The sequence below is a fragment of the Ochotona curzoniae genome, unplaced genomic scaffold, assembly GCF_017591425.1.
Source record: "Ochotona curzoniae isolate NIBS_2020 unplaced genomic scaffold, NIBS_Ocur_1.0 scaffold_1037, whole genome shotgun sequence".
Taxonomy (NCBI): Eukaryota; Metazoa; Chordata; class Mammalia; order Lagomorpha; family Ochotonidae; genus Ochotona; species Ochotona curzoniae.
Genome location: NW_024467083.1, coordinates 28,785,378 through 28,800,079, shown reverse-complemented (window position 1 = coordinate 28,800,079; position 14,702 = coordinate 28,785,378). Strand labels below are relative to the sequence as shown.

At 55.2% G+C, this 14,702-nt stretch overlaps 6 non-coding genes across 6 annotated transcripts; 3 read left to right on the top strand and 3 right to left on the bottom strand.

Annotated features, from left to right (window-relative positions):
• Positions 1-1,197: 1,197 nt before the first annotated feature.
• Positions 1,198-1,269, top strand: TRNAH-GUG. The gene has a single exon. It is a non-coding gene; the product is annotated as a tRNA-His (tRNA).
• A 1,338-nt stretch (positions 1,270-2,607) lies between these two features.
• TRNAK-CUU lies at positions 2,608-2,680 on the top strand. The gene has a single exon. It is a non-coding gene; the product is annotated as a tRNA-Lys (tRNA).
• Positions 2,681-4,527: 1,847 nt separating this feature from the next.
• Positions 4,528-4,631, bottom strand: LOC121168895. Its single transcript, XR_005885764.1, has one exon. It is a non-coding gene; the product is annotated as a U6 spliceosomal RNA (small nuclear RNA).
• Positions 4,632-5,841: 1,210 nt separating this feature from the next.
• TRNAN-GUU lies at positions 5,842-5,915 on the bottom strand. The gene has a single exon. It is a non-coding gene; the product is annotated as a tRNA-Asn (tRNA).
• Positions 5,916-11,232: 5,317 nt separating this feature from the next.
• Positions 11,233-11,305, top strand: TRNAV-CAC. Its single transcript has one exon. It is a non-coding gene; the product is annotated as a tRNA-Val (tRNA).
• A 1,746-nt stretch (positions 11,306-13,051) lies between these two features.
• On the bottom strand, positions 13,052-13,123 carry TRNAQ-CUG. The gene has a single exon. It is a non-coding gene; the product is annotated as a tRNA-Gln (tRNA).
• Positions 13,124-14,702: the final 1,579 nt, after the last annotated feature.

Sequence of the window (14,702 nt, the reverse complement as noted above, 5' to 3'; positions counted from 1 at the left end):
GGTCACCTCCACAGAGGCCTGGAGGCTCGCCACAGCTCTGGCTCAAACCCAGGACTTTCCAGTCCAGCTGTCTTTGTGAGCCAAAATGAGGCAGAATCAGTTCCATTCCCAGCTGCTCCACTTCCGACCCAGCTCCCTGCTACAGGCCTGGGAAAGCAGTGCAAGATGGCCTAAGTGCTTGGACCCCTGCACCTTACAGGAGACTCAGATGAAGCTCCTAGCTCCTGGCTTCAGGTCAGCACAGCTCTGCACTTCCTGGCCATTTGGAGACTGAACCCGCAGATGAAAGATTCTCTCTCTCCCCTCTACCTCTAATGCTGCCTTTCAAATAAAGGCAAGCAACTGTGGAAGCAAGAAGGCCAGCGTGCTGCACACTTGCCGGGGAAGCCGGGAAGCCGGGAGCGTTTTCCCCTTCTCCACGAGGTCCCAGCGAGGACCCACCTCCTGATCTGCTCCCGCGGGAGGCCCAGCCCAAGTCCTCGGGCAACAGCGCAGGCTGCGGGTGCCTGCTCCCCTCCTCTCACTGTGGATGCCTGTGCCTCGGCCTCGCCCGGCACGGAGGGCGTTTGATCCTCTCTGGAGCCTCCTCCCTCGTGGAGCCGGGCTCAGAGTGAATCTATTCATGCTGTCACGGTCGCACCCACGAGCTACACCTGTCCGCTCTTCCTTTTTCAGCAGCTTAAAGGTCACCCTTAGCAACAGAGAGGGATGTCATTTGCGTCTGCATTTGCGGAGGCGGCTTGACTGTGCTGAGGGAGCAGGAGGACGTCGCCCAGCGCCTCAGCTGCAGAGGGAGCGCGCGGCGCCCCCGGGGAGCCAGAAACACGAATCCCAAGCAGCGACTGAGGCCCGTCCGCCGCCCGGCAGCTCCGAGTCTCCCTTCGTGAAACGGGAAGGAGACACCGAGGAAGATCCTTCCGGGTCGCGTCTCGCAGCCCTGAGGAGGACAACTGGATCGCGTGAGGGGCAGGCGTCGGAGAGCGGGGCGGCCGCAGCCCGCTCCCCGTCCAGGGAGCAGGTGTGAGCGCACGGCCCCGCGGGGAGGCCGGAGCCCCAGCCGGGCGTCGGGGCTGGAGGCCGGCGGAGGGCGAGCGGCTGCGTCTCCGAGGAGGCGGCACCGGGCGAGGCCGGCAGGCAGCGCTGTGAGGAAAGGCGTGCCATGGCGGGCGTTTGTCGTCGTGTGTGTGCGGGTGGCGCGCCGTGATCGTATAGTGGTTAGTACTCTGCGTTGTGGCCGCAGCAACCTCGGTTCGAATCCGAGTCACGGCATGACCTGCTGTGGCAGGTGCAGTGCATCCTGCTCTGGTGCTTTTTTATTAAAAAAGACGAGGTGCTCGCCCCGTCGGAATCGGAGGGCCGCTGGCTAGATCTCTTGAGCACACAGTCCTCAGGTGCCTCGGAAAAAACACAGGCTCTGACCTAGGAATCGGACTACAAGCCTTTCCCCTCTTGGCTGCTGGCCTCACGCGGGCGTGTCGGGGTCCCGCTGGAGGGGAGGCGCTGGCCTGCTCAGCCACGATTACAGGTTCATCTCCACCATTCATTTCGGAACCACTAAGCCTTCCAACCACCTGGCCTTGCCTTTACAAGAGTTTGCCATCAGGATAGCAAGTCCAGGGCAGCGTGTGTCTCCAAGGTATTCTAGGATCGCTTCCTGCTCTCCTGGAACGTGCCTTTATCTCTCGGTCCCCTGCTGCTTGTGGACAGAGATCCCCGCGGAGGGCGTGACAGCGCTGGACTCGCAGGACGTTCTCAGAAGAGCGCTACCTGGAAGTCAGAATAAACTGACCACAGTCGTTCATGTTCAAGTTTTCTGTTCCAGCCGCTCCGCATCAGGCCTCACCTTTTGGTTTTTCGTTCAGCTCTACCCAGATTCATTCGCATGTTCATCTGGGAAGAAAAGTTGTTTCGGTTTTGCACAATCAATGGTTTTAGCAACTGTACAGTACTTACAGGGGAGAAGTTGCCCAGGTGTGGATCTCTCTCTGTCTCTCTCTGCCTCTCTCTTTCTCTCTGTCTCTCTCTTTCTCTGTCTCTCTCTCTCACACACACACACGTTATGCAGCCATGTTTATTATGTGTCATTAGGCTAACCCAGGCAGCCCAGATTGAGGAGTTCGGGACCTCACAGGTCCGCGTGACCGCTCAGGTCCTCGAGGCGTTGGGCACCAAGGCTTTCACCTGGGTATGGGGAGCAGCCGTGGCTGGAAACCATCGACGCAGGATTGCTGCGCCCTCGATAAAGGGAGAGCGTGGATCTGGACTCAGGATCCCGAGTGTACACCTGGAGACATCTTGGTCTCGGAATCCTGAACGCGGTTCTTTACTCAAGCAACACAGATCTGCATTTAGAAAGGAAGGCCTCCAGGGACTGGTGAGGCCAATTTTCCCACGGTTCATCCTCTGCTCTCCACCGCGCTCCCACCAAGCCCCAGATGTCTTGGCGCTGTTGGTGCCTCCCATCCACGTCCTGTCGCGTACTTTCTCGTTGTCCTCCTGGGGCGGAGTTGAGTTCGGATGCCTTCGCGGTGAGTTGTACACAACAAAGCGGTTTTGCTTGTGTGGAGAGAATGCCATGGATGCGTTAGAAAGTGGTGGTAGTTGTGCGCCCGGCTAGCTCAGTCGGTAGAGCATGAGACTCTTAATCTCAGGGTCGTGGGTTCGAGCCCCACGTTGGGCGATTCTCTCTTTTGAAGCTTTCTCATCTACTACCAATTCTGAACTGTTAAATCGCCCCTCCACAAAGTTTCCCTCGTCACCCCAAATGGTCCGAGACAGGTATTGTGTGTAGATAAACCTCGGGAATCTGATTCTCCTTGCCTCTGAGCTAAAGTGAAAGGACCCCACTACGCTGTGCTGTCTCAGTCCCCGGACTGGCCCCTGGCGAGGCTAGGTCTCTTCCCAAGATCGGGACGAGGCTCTCAGGGCCCATGTAGGTGGTAGAAAATTCAGCAAGGAGCTGAGGAGCAGCGTGCCTTGGCCGCAAAGGCCCGTGCCATGTCTACTGCCAAAGCCCGGGCAGGTGGCTGTGAAGGAGGGGGACGGGGCGGGGCGAGGGCCAATTGCTCCAAAAAGGAGCTCCAAAGGCTCCCTGCGCCCCTCCCCTCCTGCATCCTCCCACGCCATTCTGTGTAACTTGAATGTGCCACCTGGAAACTTTGGGCTCCAGTTATTCCCTTCCTGTCTCTTGCCACTTAAGTTCATTGGCAGTTTGGTAGGACATGTGGATACTTGGCAATGCAAACATCAATCTGATTGGAAGATGAAAGCTTCAAAAGCTCTATGGCCTCACCGGGCAGTGGCTCCTGGAGTGTAGCAGGAGCTGCTGTCACCAAGGTTGGACAACAAAGAAGCCTCCTACAACCCTACACTGCAGTCATTCTCGCTCTCTGCACCGGTCCAAGTGCTTGGGCCCCTGCACCGATGTTCAAGACCCAGAACAAGCTCCTGGCTCATCGTTTTGGACCAGCCCAGCTCCAACCTTTGTGGACATTTGGGGACTGAAACAGCAGAGGGAAGATCTCTGGCTCTCTCGCTCTCTTTCTTTCTGTAAATCTGCCTTAATGAACAAGACACTATTTAGATAGACCTCTACGAGGATCCAAATAAGACTTTATGTAACTTTAGGCAAATCTTCAGAATTGATTTTTTAAAAAGGATTTATTTATTTTTATTGCGAGGTAAGATATATACAGAGAGGAGAAGAGAAAGAGAGGAAGATCTTCCATCCAATGATTCACTCCCCAAGTGATTGTAATGCCTGGTGCTATGCCAATCTGAAGCCAGGAGACAGGAATTTCTCCCAAGGCCTTGGGCCATCCTCTACTGCTTTCCCAGGACACAGGCAGGGAGCTGGATGGGAAGTGGAGCAGCTGGTAATCAAACTGGCAGCCGTATGAAATTCCAGAGTGTGAAAGGCAAGAATTTAGCCATTGAATCACCTCCTATTTCGATGTGTTCTTTTGTTTTTCTAAGATGGCAAAACACACTGTATTCAAGGAGAACCCAACGCAGCAAGCACAGGGACCTCAGAAACGGGTCTTCTGCAGGGGAGAGAGTGGACTGACTCCACTTTTTCTATTATCGATGACAACTTTTCTTTCCCTTTTTTTTTTTTTTTTAAATTCATTTTTGTTGAAAAGTCAGATATACGAACAGGAGGAGACATAGAGAGGATTCACTTCCCAGGTGACTGGAACAGCTGGTGCTGCCTCGATTTGAAGCCAGGGAGCCAGGAACTTCTTCCAGGTCTCCCACACGCGGGTGCAGGGCCCCAAGCTTTGGGCCATCCTGGACCACTTTCCCAGGTCACAGGCAGGGAGCTGGATGGAAAGCGGGGCTGCCGGGATTAGAATCAGCACTCATATGGGATTCCTGCAAGTTCAGGGCCAGGACTTTAACCGCTAGGCCACCGTGGTGGGTCAGTGATAACTTTTGAGGATCTTGCGCACTTCAGCTCACCAGACAAGGTATCATAGCAAAAGCCACCTACCAGCCCAGATTTATCCACAAGAGCAGTAAAGTGGCCATTTTTTAAAGTATTTTTTTCATGAATTTGCACATCCTTGCACATGGGGCATGCTAATCTTCTCTGTATTGTTCCAATTTTAGTGTATGTGCTGCTGAAGCAAGCATGGCCGTAATTATTATGTTCACCAAGTAGCACGCTGAGAATGCAATCTCTCCTCTCCTAGCACAGGAAAATAAGGCAAGGATGCACTAGATAAAAGGTCACAACCCTTTCTGGTTTTTATCTGGCTCAGGACTGGCCTTGGTCCCACTCTGGAGGGTGACTTCTGGGTCCTTCGGCAGTGCAGCACCAGCTCTCTGCCACAGAAGCAGCAGGCCCAGGGACCTCTGCCACCACCTCTGCAGCCAGTGGAAGGCAAGCACACGGCTCTGCTGGGATTCGCTTTCCTGCAGTGTTCACGGCTTAGGAGAAAACTCTCAGACCCAGTTCTTCAGAGAGCCTCGTGTGACACCAACAACATTAGGCAACAGCATTCCCTAAGCAAAACAAGGAATTTGTACTGCTAGTAAATGCCAGCCTATGCAACCAAAAAAGGAGAAGTCCCTTAGAATGTGGAAATTAAGTATGTACATTTCTTCTGAGGTCAACTAGGCCAGGATTAGGGAAATCAGGCATGCACAAACACTTGCTTAGGCGTGTCCACCTCCAGGAGTCTGTTGTAGGGAAACCCTTGCACTGGCGAGGAAGGATATTTGTGTAAGTACATGCTCAGCAATGCTGCAGTAACAAACATGAGAAGCCATTTCGTGTCCTCCAACCGAGGAATGTTACCTACCTAATGGTTCATCCACACCACGAAGAGACGCGCAGTTGTTTAAAAGGCTGCGATAAGTATGAAGATGCTGATGCTGTTGGCAACAGAAGCGTAGTGGCTGGAGTTTCATGAGCATGTATCCAGTGGTCCAGTGCTTTATGTGCAGTTTTCATGGGATATTAACTCAGGAGGGGAGCACTCCTATTCACCTCCTTTTATAGACAAGGAAACCGGGACACAGAAAATTCAGGAACTTCCTCAAAGTGACATGGTCCAGAAGGAAAATTTCACCCTTGAATCTAGAGCCTTGCGACAGAAAACACTGGGGTTTTCTTGTTGCGAATTCTTGGGACATGCGCAGTAGTTGTGGCCCTGGAGAGCTCTGGAGTGCCCGACCTGAAGAGCAAGATTGCAGATTTCCTCCTCACTGCCAGGATTTCTGCTTGGAGGAGCCAGTGCTATCTATGTAATGGAGAGAGGTGTCCAGAGGACCTGAAGTCGTTCCACTTACAATGCTTCAAGGGATGACAAAGAAACTCAATCAAAAAAGAAGTACCGTCCCTGGGTGGGCTCGAACCACCAACCTTTCGGTTAACAGCCGAACGCGCTAACCGATTGCGCCACAGAGACACAATACAAACTCACAACAAACGCATTCCCTGGACAAAGCAACTGTCCACCGCACTCTGGCCTCCAGGCCCGAAACTCCGTGGCCCGTACACACCCGGGACGTGGGCGACACTCGGCACTCAGGGTCGTGCGGCTGGGCTCTCGTGGCCGCCACCTGCCACGTCAGTCAGGCCCCAGACTCACGGCCTTCGCCGCCTGCTCCGCGGCGACCCTAAGTCCCTCGCCCTGCCCTACCCTACCCTGCCGTGCCGCGGGAAACAAACGCAGCCTTCCGGCTTCTGATGCGGCGAGAAACTCCGCAGTAGGGAAAGGGGCCTTGGGCCGAAGTCACCGTGCTTGGCTGGGCGAAGCTGTTCGGATCCCCCAAAACGTCCCGGCTTCACATCCCTGCATCCCGCGCCCGACCTGAGATCCCCCCACCGGGTGCAGCGCTGCAGCCCCAGCCCAGGCTTCGGTGCCCGGGCAAGGAGGGAACCGGCAAGCACTAGGTGCGACTGGGGACCCCCGGTCAGTCAACAAAAGTGGGGACGCGACGGCGCGTGCCCTGTGCAGGCCGGCCCCTGTGTGTTCTCACCCGGAAAATCGGGACGTGTCTCGAGTCGCACCATTTTGACCTCTCCTTGCCTGCCCGGTGTCCGTCACCGCGCGTCCCTGTGCGCGCTGGGTGCTTCCCCTGGAATCCGAACACGGAGGTCTACCTTCGCCAGGCTTCCTCCTGAGCAGCTGGGGACTCCCGGGCTGCAGAGCTCCGAGCAGGTGGCATACAGCCTGCTCCTCGCGAGCGGTTGAGGCGGGAACACTCGCCAGGGACTCCCGCCAACCGCACCCTGCAGTCGGTGGAGCGCTCCCCTCGCACATCCTCCGGGACCCAGGAAAGACAATGAATGATCCGCCATTGTACTGTCAGGGGCAGCGGTAGCAGGTGCAGACAAAGAATCTGGAACAAAACATTACAAGAGTCTTCCTAGTCAGTCAACTGATGCTCGTTACTCGCAAACAGGTACATCTCACACCTGTAGCTTTCATTCTCAAGATGCTTATCGCTTCGGAGCTATTCTGCCTCCTTTCGCGTTGAAAACTCGGTTGTTCTGTATGTATCAGCCTTCGTGTTCCTTAGCGCCTCGATTGTGTATTTTCCCAATCACCCAGAGAAGAGAGAAGAAGACGCGGGGCTGAGGCTTCTGTGCCTGCAGTGAGAAAGGAAGGAGAGGTAGAGGCACCCTCGGCGCCCTTGGCTCCACTGCAGCTGTCGCTAGGGCCGCTTATGTCGCTTATGCCGGAGGACTCTGGGGGTGGGATGTAACCACCACGCGGATGGGGGAAGTTTGGACACTCTGGGAGCAGGACCAGGACCAGGAGGTGGGTCCGTGCTGAGTCTCATAGGCCCGTGTGGAGGGGGTAGAACAGACTTTTGTGCTCGGGACAGCCTTGCTTTCCTTCTTGGGGAACCTCCTATGAGGCTACAATTCCTGCTGGTGAGTATGAGATCTGGAGCCAGGGCAAGTCCAGGCCACGTTGGACTGCAACACCCATCAGTTCACAGAAGGACTAGGGCTGGGCAAGGCTGGGCTAGGCTGCTGTGCCTGCCAGTGAGAGCTGGGAGTGGGAGTGGGCGGGGCTGAGCTAGGGTTTAGCACCTGCTGGCAAATGCAGCAGTCACTGGGGATGGGCCATGTCAGACTGGCCCACAACACCTGCTTTCATGCTCAAGACCTGGGGCTGGGAGCAGGCCTGGGAGGGGAACTTCGGGCACTCCCTTGCTGGGCCACTGCTTCCAATGGTGAGTGTGAGAGGGAGGCCAGGTTGGGCTAGGCTGCTGTACTTGCTGGAGTACACAAGAGCCCGAATGGGTGCGGGTCAGCTGAGCTAGGCTGAAGCATCAGCTGGCAAGTGCAGAGACTGGATGCTAGTCAAGTCAGGCTGGACTGCAGTACCCCATGGTAGGCACATGATCTAGGGCTGAGAGTGTATCTGACAGAGGAACTGTGGGCACTCTCCTGCTAGGCTGTAGTACGTGAGTAGGTGACTCACTGCAGGTGAGTGCAAGCACCAGGGCTAGGGGCAGGGCAGAATGACCAAGGCAGAGGCATCTGTTGACCTAGGTGTGGGCTGGGACTGGGGGCAGGTCAGGCTAAACTAAGCCACAGCATCCATGAGTGTGCCCAAGAGCTGGATGGGATGATGGCTGGGGCCAGCTAGGCTGCAGCAGAGGTTGGCATGTGGAAGAACCAGGGCTGGGTTCAAGTCAGGTAAGGGTTGTTGGGGGCCACCCCAACTAGGCTAGAGTACCTGCTGGTATGCTGAGGACTAGGTCTGTGGCAGGGTGGCTGGGCTAGGCCACCACACCCTTAGACTCACGTGAGTTATGGCGCTGGGTGAAACTGACCAGGCAGCTACATCCACAGGATATGTGTTGGCTGGTGCGGGTGACAGACCAAATCGATCCCTACTCTGATTCAAGTCTGGGGCCCATCACAATAGCCTAGAGGTTAAATCCTCACCTTGCACCCTCCAGGATCCCCTTTGGGTGCCAGTTCATATCCAGTCTGCTCCACAGCAGTAGAGGATGGCCCAGCGCCTTGGGAGCTTGCACCCACATGGGAGACCCAGAAGAAGCTCCTCAGTCCTGGTTTCACATTGGTTCAGTTCCAGCCATTGTGGCCACTTGTGGAGTAAACCAGAGCATGGAAGATTTTTCTCTCTCTGAAGCTCCTTTGTTCTGTATATCTGCCTTTGCAAGTTTAAATTAGAGAGAGCGAGCGAGAGAGAGAATCTTGTGCGTGCTGGCTCACACAGTCCAAATACCTGTAACAGTAGGAGCTGAGCCAGGTGGAGGCAGGCGCTACAAAACACATTCAGGTCTCACATCTGAATGGCAAGTGATCAGGAAAGGGGCTCTCACCGGCTGCCATTTTGCCACATTAGCAGGAAGCTGGATTGGAGGTAGAGGCGGGACTCAATACCATGACTCTGATATGCATTCAGGTGTCCCAGGATGCAGTCCAACCCGCTGCACCACAATGCCCGATCCAGACTCAAATCTTAGTAGATACACTCCCATAAACTCCAGAGTGGCGGCACAAGGCTGGGGCCCTCAGGTCACTCCAGAACTCAGTGTCAGTGAGTCCTGGCATGGCAGAGAAAATGTTTTGCATCAGGGACTCTTAAGTACACAAACAGCTGAGGGAAGGAAGCCTGTGCAGTGGGAACCAGATGGACCTGTAGGACTAGGACAAGTAGGAGAGCCGTTGCACTCATGTTTGCTGCTAGACAGCCAAGGGGACAGTGATTGAATCTTCGTCATGTAGTCAGAGGGCAAGAGTCTGCCCTTCACTCCTGAGCTGCAAAAGTCTCCCTTTAGGGGCATTTCCACCCTAGAGCCTTCACTCCCCAGGGGAGAGAGAGAAGCACACACACTGGGGTCTCCCATCCACTGATACACTCCACACAGGCACACAGCAGGTGAAGGTTCAGCCAGGCTGAAGCCTAGAGACGGCAGCTTTGTCTGGGTCTCCCTGTGGGGCAGATGCCCAAGCACTTGGTCATCTTCAGGGGCCTTCTCAGGTACGGAAACAGGAAGCTGGATAGGAAGTAAAGAACCTAGGTCTCAAAACAGCCCAGATCTTGGAAGAAGCAACCTGCAGTTCCCTGCTGTCTCAGATGCCAGTGAAAAGAGAATATGGGTCAGTGTGAATAGCAGATGCATTTGTTTGCTTTTGTGTGTAGGCTTTTTCTTTCTTTCTTTCTTTCTTTCTTTCTTTCTTTCTTTCTTTCTTTCTTTCTTTCTTTCTTTCTCTCTCTCTCTCTCTCTCTCTCTCTTCTTTCCTTCCTTCCTTCCTTCCACCTTCCTTCCTTTTTAAAGTTGACTTCTGTAATTTATCACAGCCCTGTCTGTCTCTGCCCTGTGTGAAACTGCCAGGAGACACCCAACATGCAAACGTTAACACATAACCTATCACGTCCTCAGTGGTTTCTCACATTCTAGAATTTCCTTGACTTCCCAACTGCTGTGGTTACCTAGACTGTGTCCCCTGTTCCTTTGGTCCAGCGGCTAGACACGGGCTGACAGCCAGGCTTTGCTCTCTGTTGCCCATTTGGAAAACTGGAGTGGCAGCTGCTTAGTTCCATGAGTCTGCCTCTTCACTCTCCTGGCAACTTCAGATCTCGTGGACAAAGGATATTCCCCCACACTTTACAGCTGCCAACCTTGGGAGAATTCGATCTGAAAAAAAAAAGTGGGGGGGAGTCATTGCCGGAAGTAAAACTGCCTCTTTCAATAATGGCCACTTAGCAAATAGAGTGAGAGGTCAGTGCCTCCGGAGAATCCTAAATATCCAGGGGGGATGCCACAACTAGTGTGGTCGTCCATTCCTGAGTAGAGTTCCAGGACATCAACACTCAGGAAGACTTCAATATGCGATTGCAAAACCTCATTCGTTTTACCGGGAATAGAACCCCGGGAGCAGCACTTTAAGCTCAAGAACCTAGGTACTGGACCACCAGGGAGGTGAGAGATACCTGGGTTTTCCCACCACGCATGCGTGGCTATGCAGTGGAAGAGTCGTCGCCCACACGACAACACCTGTGCCTCTCTCCCCCTTCCTGACAGGTCTGCAACGCCGTCCCCTCCGCACTCTCTCCAAAAGGCGAACCCGCACCGGACGCGCCAGGAGCCCTGGCCCGCAGGTCGCACGCCCACCAGAGCACGCAGGTGCTAGCTGTGTCGAGATTCGCTGCATCCCGGCGGCGAACGAGCTGCTGGGGCACTGTGAGAAGTCGCCGCGCCCCGGAGAGAGGTTCCCCGGCCGGGGCAGGGCGGGAGGCTGCGGGCACCAGGGAGACCCGGAGGCGGCCCCGGCGAGGAGGAGCTGAGAGCTGAGGCGCCCGCAGCTCCCGCAGCTCCCGCAGCTCCCGCAGCTCCCGCAGCTCCCGCAGCTCCCGCAGCTCCCGCAGCTCCCGCAGCACAGCTCCCGCGCAGGGCGCCCACGGCCCGCGGGAGTCGCTGTGCAGCGCGGCCTTGAGCGCCTCAGGAAGGCGGCAGCGCCTCCCGGCCGCAGCCTGTGGCGGCTGCAGGGCCTTGGTGTGGGGCGGGCCTCGGTGCCCTGCTCCCCGAGCTAGGAGCAGCGACAAAGGCGAGTGCTGGGACGCCGGCTGCTCACACTGGGACTCGGCGTGCGGTCAGGGGGAATCGGCGGTTCCCCGTCGCCGAGGCTCGGACGGTGTGTCCCGCGCTGCTTCTCTTCCCGGGGACCGAGTGGAAGCAGGCGGCGTGCTGAGGAAGGCGAGGGAGGCCCTGGTGTGATTGTGTGGTATCTCCGTTTCCGTAGTGTAGTGGTTATCACGTTCGCCTCACACGCGAAAGGTCCCCGGTTCGAAACCGGGCGGAAACACTTCCTTTTCCACGCTCTCACGCTCAGTCTTAGCAACGCTCTCCCAGTCACACGCTGCTCATTATCTCTGCACCCTGACAGTGCGCTTCTCACATTCCAAGACTAAACCCTTGCTTTGGCACCTTTTCCATAGATTTCATGCCTCCTCTTGCATTCACACCGAGCCAGCAAGTGCCTTCTATCTTGGAAACCTTCTGCACCTCAGGAGGGCGCTGCTTCCTTCCCCTCGACACACTAAGCCCCTAGAGAAAGTAAATCCAGGGGCTGTGCTGTGGTACACAGGGTTAGGCCGCCACCTGCTGCCGGATCACCAGGTACACACCAATTGGAGTCCTGCTGCTTCACTTGTGACTGCCACCCTGCACCACTCTTTTTTATTTTAATACAGTTAAAAATAAATAAATAAATAAGTAAATAAATAAATAACTGGCCTGGGAAACCAGCAAAGGAAGGCCTGGGCCTCAGGTTCCCTACCAGCTACACCACAAGGGAGGCCCCGATGACACTCCTGGCTTGCGGCTTCGTACAGGCCCTGCTCTGCCATATGGAATCCCAGGCATGTGTGATGGGACTTTAGCCAGTAGCGCAGGCCAACCATGGTTATCTTTTATAAAACATATGCATGCTGTCATTCAGAGTGACTCAGCAGCTGAGAAGAGAGGTTTAGGCATGACGAGACACTCTTACTTCATAGGCACGGAGACCGGTAAATCCAAGGACCTGGCTTGTACGGGTCTGAGACTTGGTGGTTTTCCCAAAGGACTACTCCTTGGCTCCATTGCAAGACCTGATGAGGCTTATTTAAACACCTGTTGAGACCAAGCCTCAGTCACATATGACGCGAAGCAGTCAGAATGAGGGGCTGGAGTTACTGTGCAGCAGGTTGAGCGCTGCTCCAAAGCCCCCATCCCAGCCATCCACTCTCAGTGCAGCTCCTTGCTCACTTCCAATTCAGCTCCCTGTCAGTGTGCCCGGGAAAGCAGTGGAGGGTTCCCCAAGTGCCTAGCTGCTGGGGTCCAAGATGTGGGGGTGGAAGACATGAAGGCGTGTAGAGTATTGTTCCATGGAAGGCAGGGCCGCAGGGAATTTCCCGCTGCACGGCAGGGCCCGGCGGATGTCTCTACAACCACCTGAATGCAGCTCCACCTCCCTTGGCAGGGACACCGGACCATCCCGCTGAGACCCCTGTAATCTATTTAGGCGTTGTCTGCCTCTGCACAGTTTATGTTTACTACCAATGTGAGCTTGGTCACCGGGCCCCACCATCCCGCGGGACCAACAGAGCCCCCAAGCGTCTTTCACCCGGCAAGCGGTCCCACCGGGAGTCAGCGCGGACCCACCTCCTGGGCCTGCTGCGGGACTGTCCGAGCATCCCCCCATCGCCGTGGTGGTCGCCCGGCAGAGTCCTCGGGCACAGGCGACAGCTCAGGTGGGGCCGAGTGCCCCGCGGGAGCCTCCGTCGCTCCGTTCGCGGCGAGTGCAGGGGCCTCGGCCTCGCCCAGCACGGGGATAGCCTAGGGTCGATCATTTCCCTGAGGACCGGGTCAATGTGAGTGAGCACAGTGAGTGGTTCGTTTTTGCTCTCAACTCAGAGGGGAACCGTGGGACCGGAGAGCGAGCGCTAGGAAGATCCTGCGAGGTCGGAGCAGTGCTCGGCGGACCTGCCTCTCCATTAAAAGGAAAGGTGGAACAAGCAGAAAAGCCAGTAGCCGAAATCCCATTAAACAGCAAAAAAAAAAACCCACAAGGTCCCACCGAGACTTGAACTCGGATCGCTGGATTCAGAGTCCAGAGTGCTCACCATTACACCATGGAACCTTACCTACACACAAATCCTTGCTCCTTCTGCACACCATGAACATTCACAAGAGTTCATTTCTTCCATTTAAAACACTTCCTCAAACACCGGGACTGCTTCCATAAATCACTCAAGACACACCATACGCATCCGCTGGGACTCAAGACTCAGTACAAAACATCGCAGCTGGCGGCCAGGGCTCTGACAGGTGCACAAACACGAGTGTTTTCTCAGAGACAGGCCCAGGACGCTCCATCCCGGCTTCTCTTAATCTATCATAACCACAAATCACACCATTTGCAAAACTGCACATGTGTCAAGCCATTCAAGGGGGGCTGTGTGTGTGTGTGCAGACACCAAAGTCATTCAAGCAATAACAATGGCCTCACCCCACATCACACAGCAAAGTCCACGGAACCCTGGACTCTGATCGCCCCATTCCTAGTCCAGAGTGTTCACCATCCCTGCCCGGAACCCACGCGGGACCCTCGGCTCAGCTCTCCCAATCCTAAACAACAAAGGGGCTTCACCATTGTCTCAGCGGGAAAGCCCTACAGTGCAACCTGGGGCTCCTTGAAGAAATCAAATGTAAAACAAGTATTCTTTCCTTGTTCACCTTGGAGACCAGCGGGCAAAGCAGCGGTGGCTGTCAGTATGCATTAAAAACCCTGCGGGAATAGATGGTACCAGGAGGATGAGAGAGAGAAAGACAGAGAGAGAGACAGAAAGAGAGAATCAGGCGGAAAACAGTAGCAGATTGCTTTACCTAGCAAGGCAAAGATAACGTCAACAGAAACGAAGTAAAACCAGCAAGAACAACCTGATTAATAACAATGATGCTGCTGCTGATGATGAAGTAAAAAACAAACAAAACAAAACCCCAAAAAACCAAAAACAAAAAAGCAAATACACCACGACTAATAGCCAGAACAAACTGTCAGCTGAGTCTGTCGGAACTGAGAGAGCATGCCTGTGATGACGCCCGCGGGTGTTGGTGCTCCCCTCTTGGCTTCTGGCGGTTTGTCCCCGTCTCCTGCGCGTCCTGCGCCATCAGGAGCATTTTTGCCTGGGAGAGGCCAGCCGCGCGGCGGGCGGCCCTGTCTGCCGGGAGGCGCCTCTTCCAGGCCCGGGTGCTTCCTGGCCCCTGTGGCTGTGCGGCCCGGCTGGGACCAGCGCGCGGAGAGTGCGCATGCACTGGGGAGGCGGGTGCGTTGTTGTTGTTGTTGTTGTTGTTGTTGTCCATGTCTGTGGTGCAATTGGTTAGTGCATTTGGCTGTTAACCGGAAGGTTGGTGGTTTGAGCCCGCCTAGGGATGTCCACTATCCCCCTTTTAGGAAGGAAACCCTATACAGATGTGGCAATATGGAGTGTCCCATTGTGATACTCAACCCTCGAAAAAAACATTTCCACTCCTTAATTTGATGTTTTTTCTCCCTTTCAGCCACAAGCGTAGGGAGAGACAAGGGGCGGATCCAGGTGGGTTGGGAATGCTAAGCATGTGTCCTTGGGTGGAGTTCATCCATTTGTTCACTGATGCTCATCAGCAGCATTCCTTAACTGTAACATCACCCAAGGGACTCTCTGGCCTGAGAACATGAC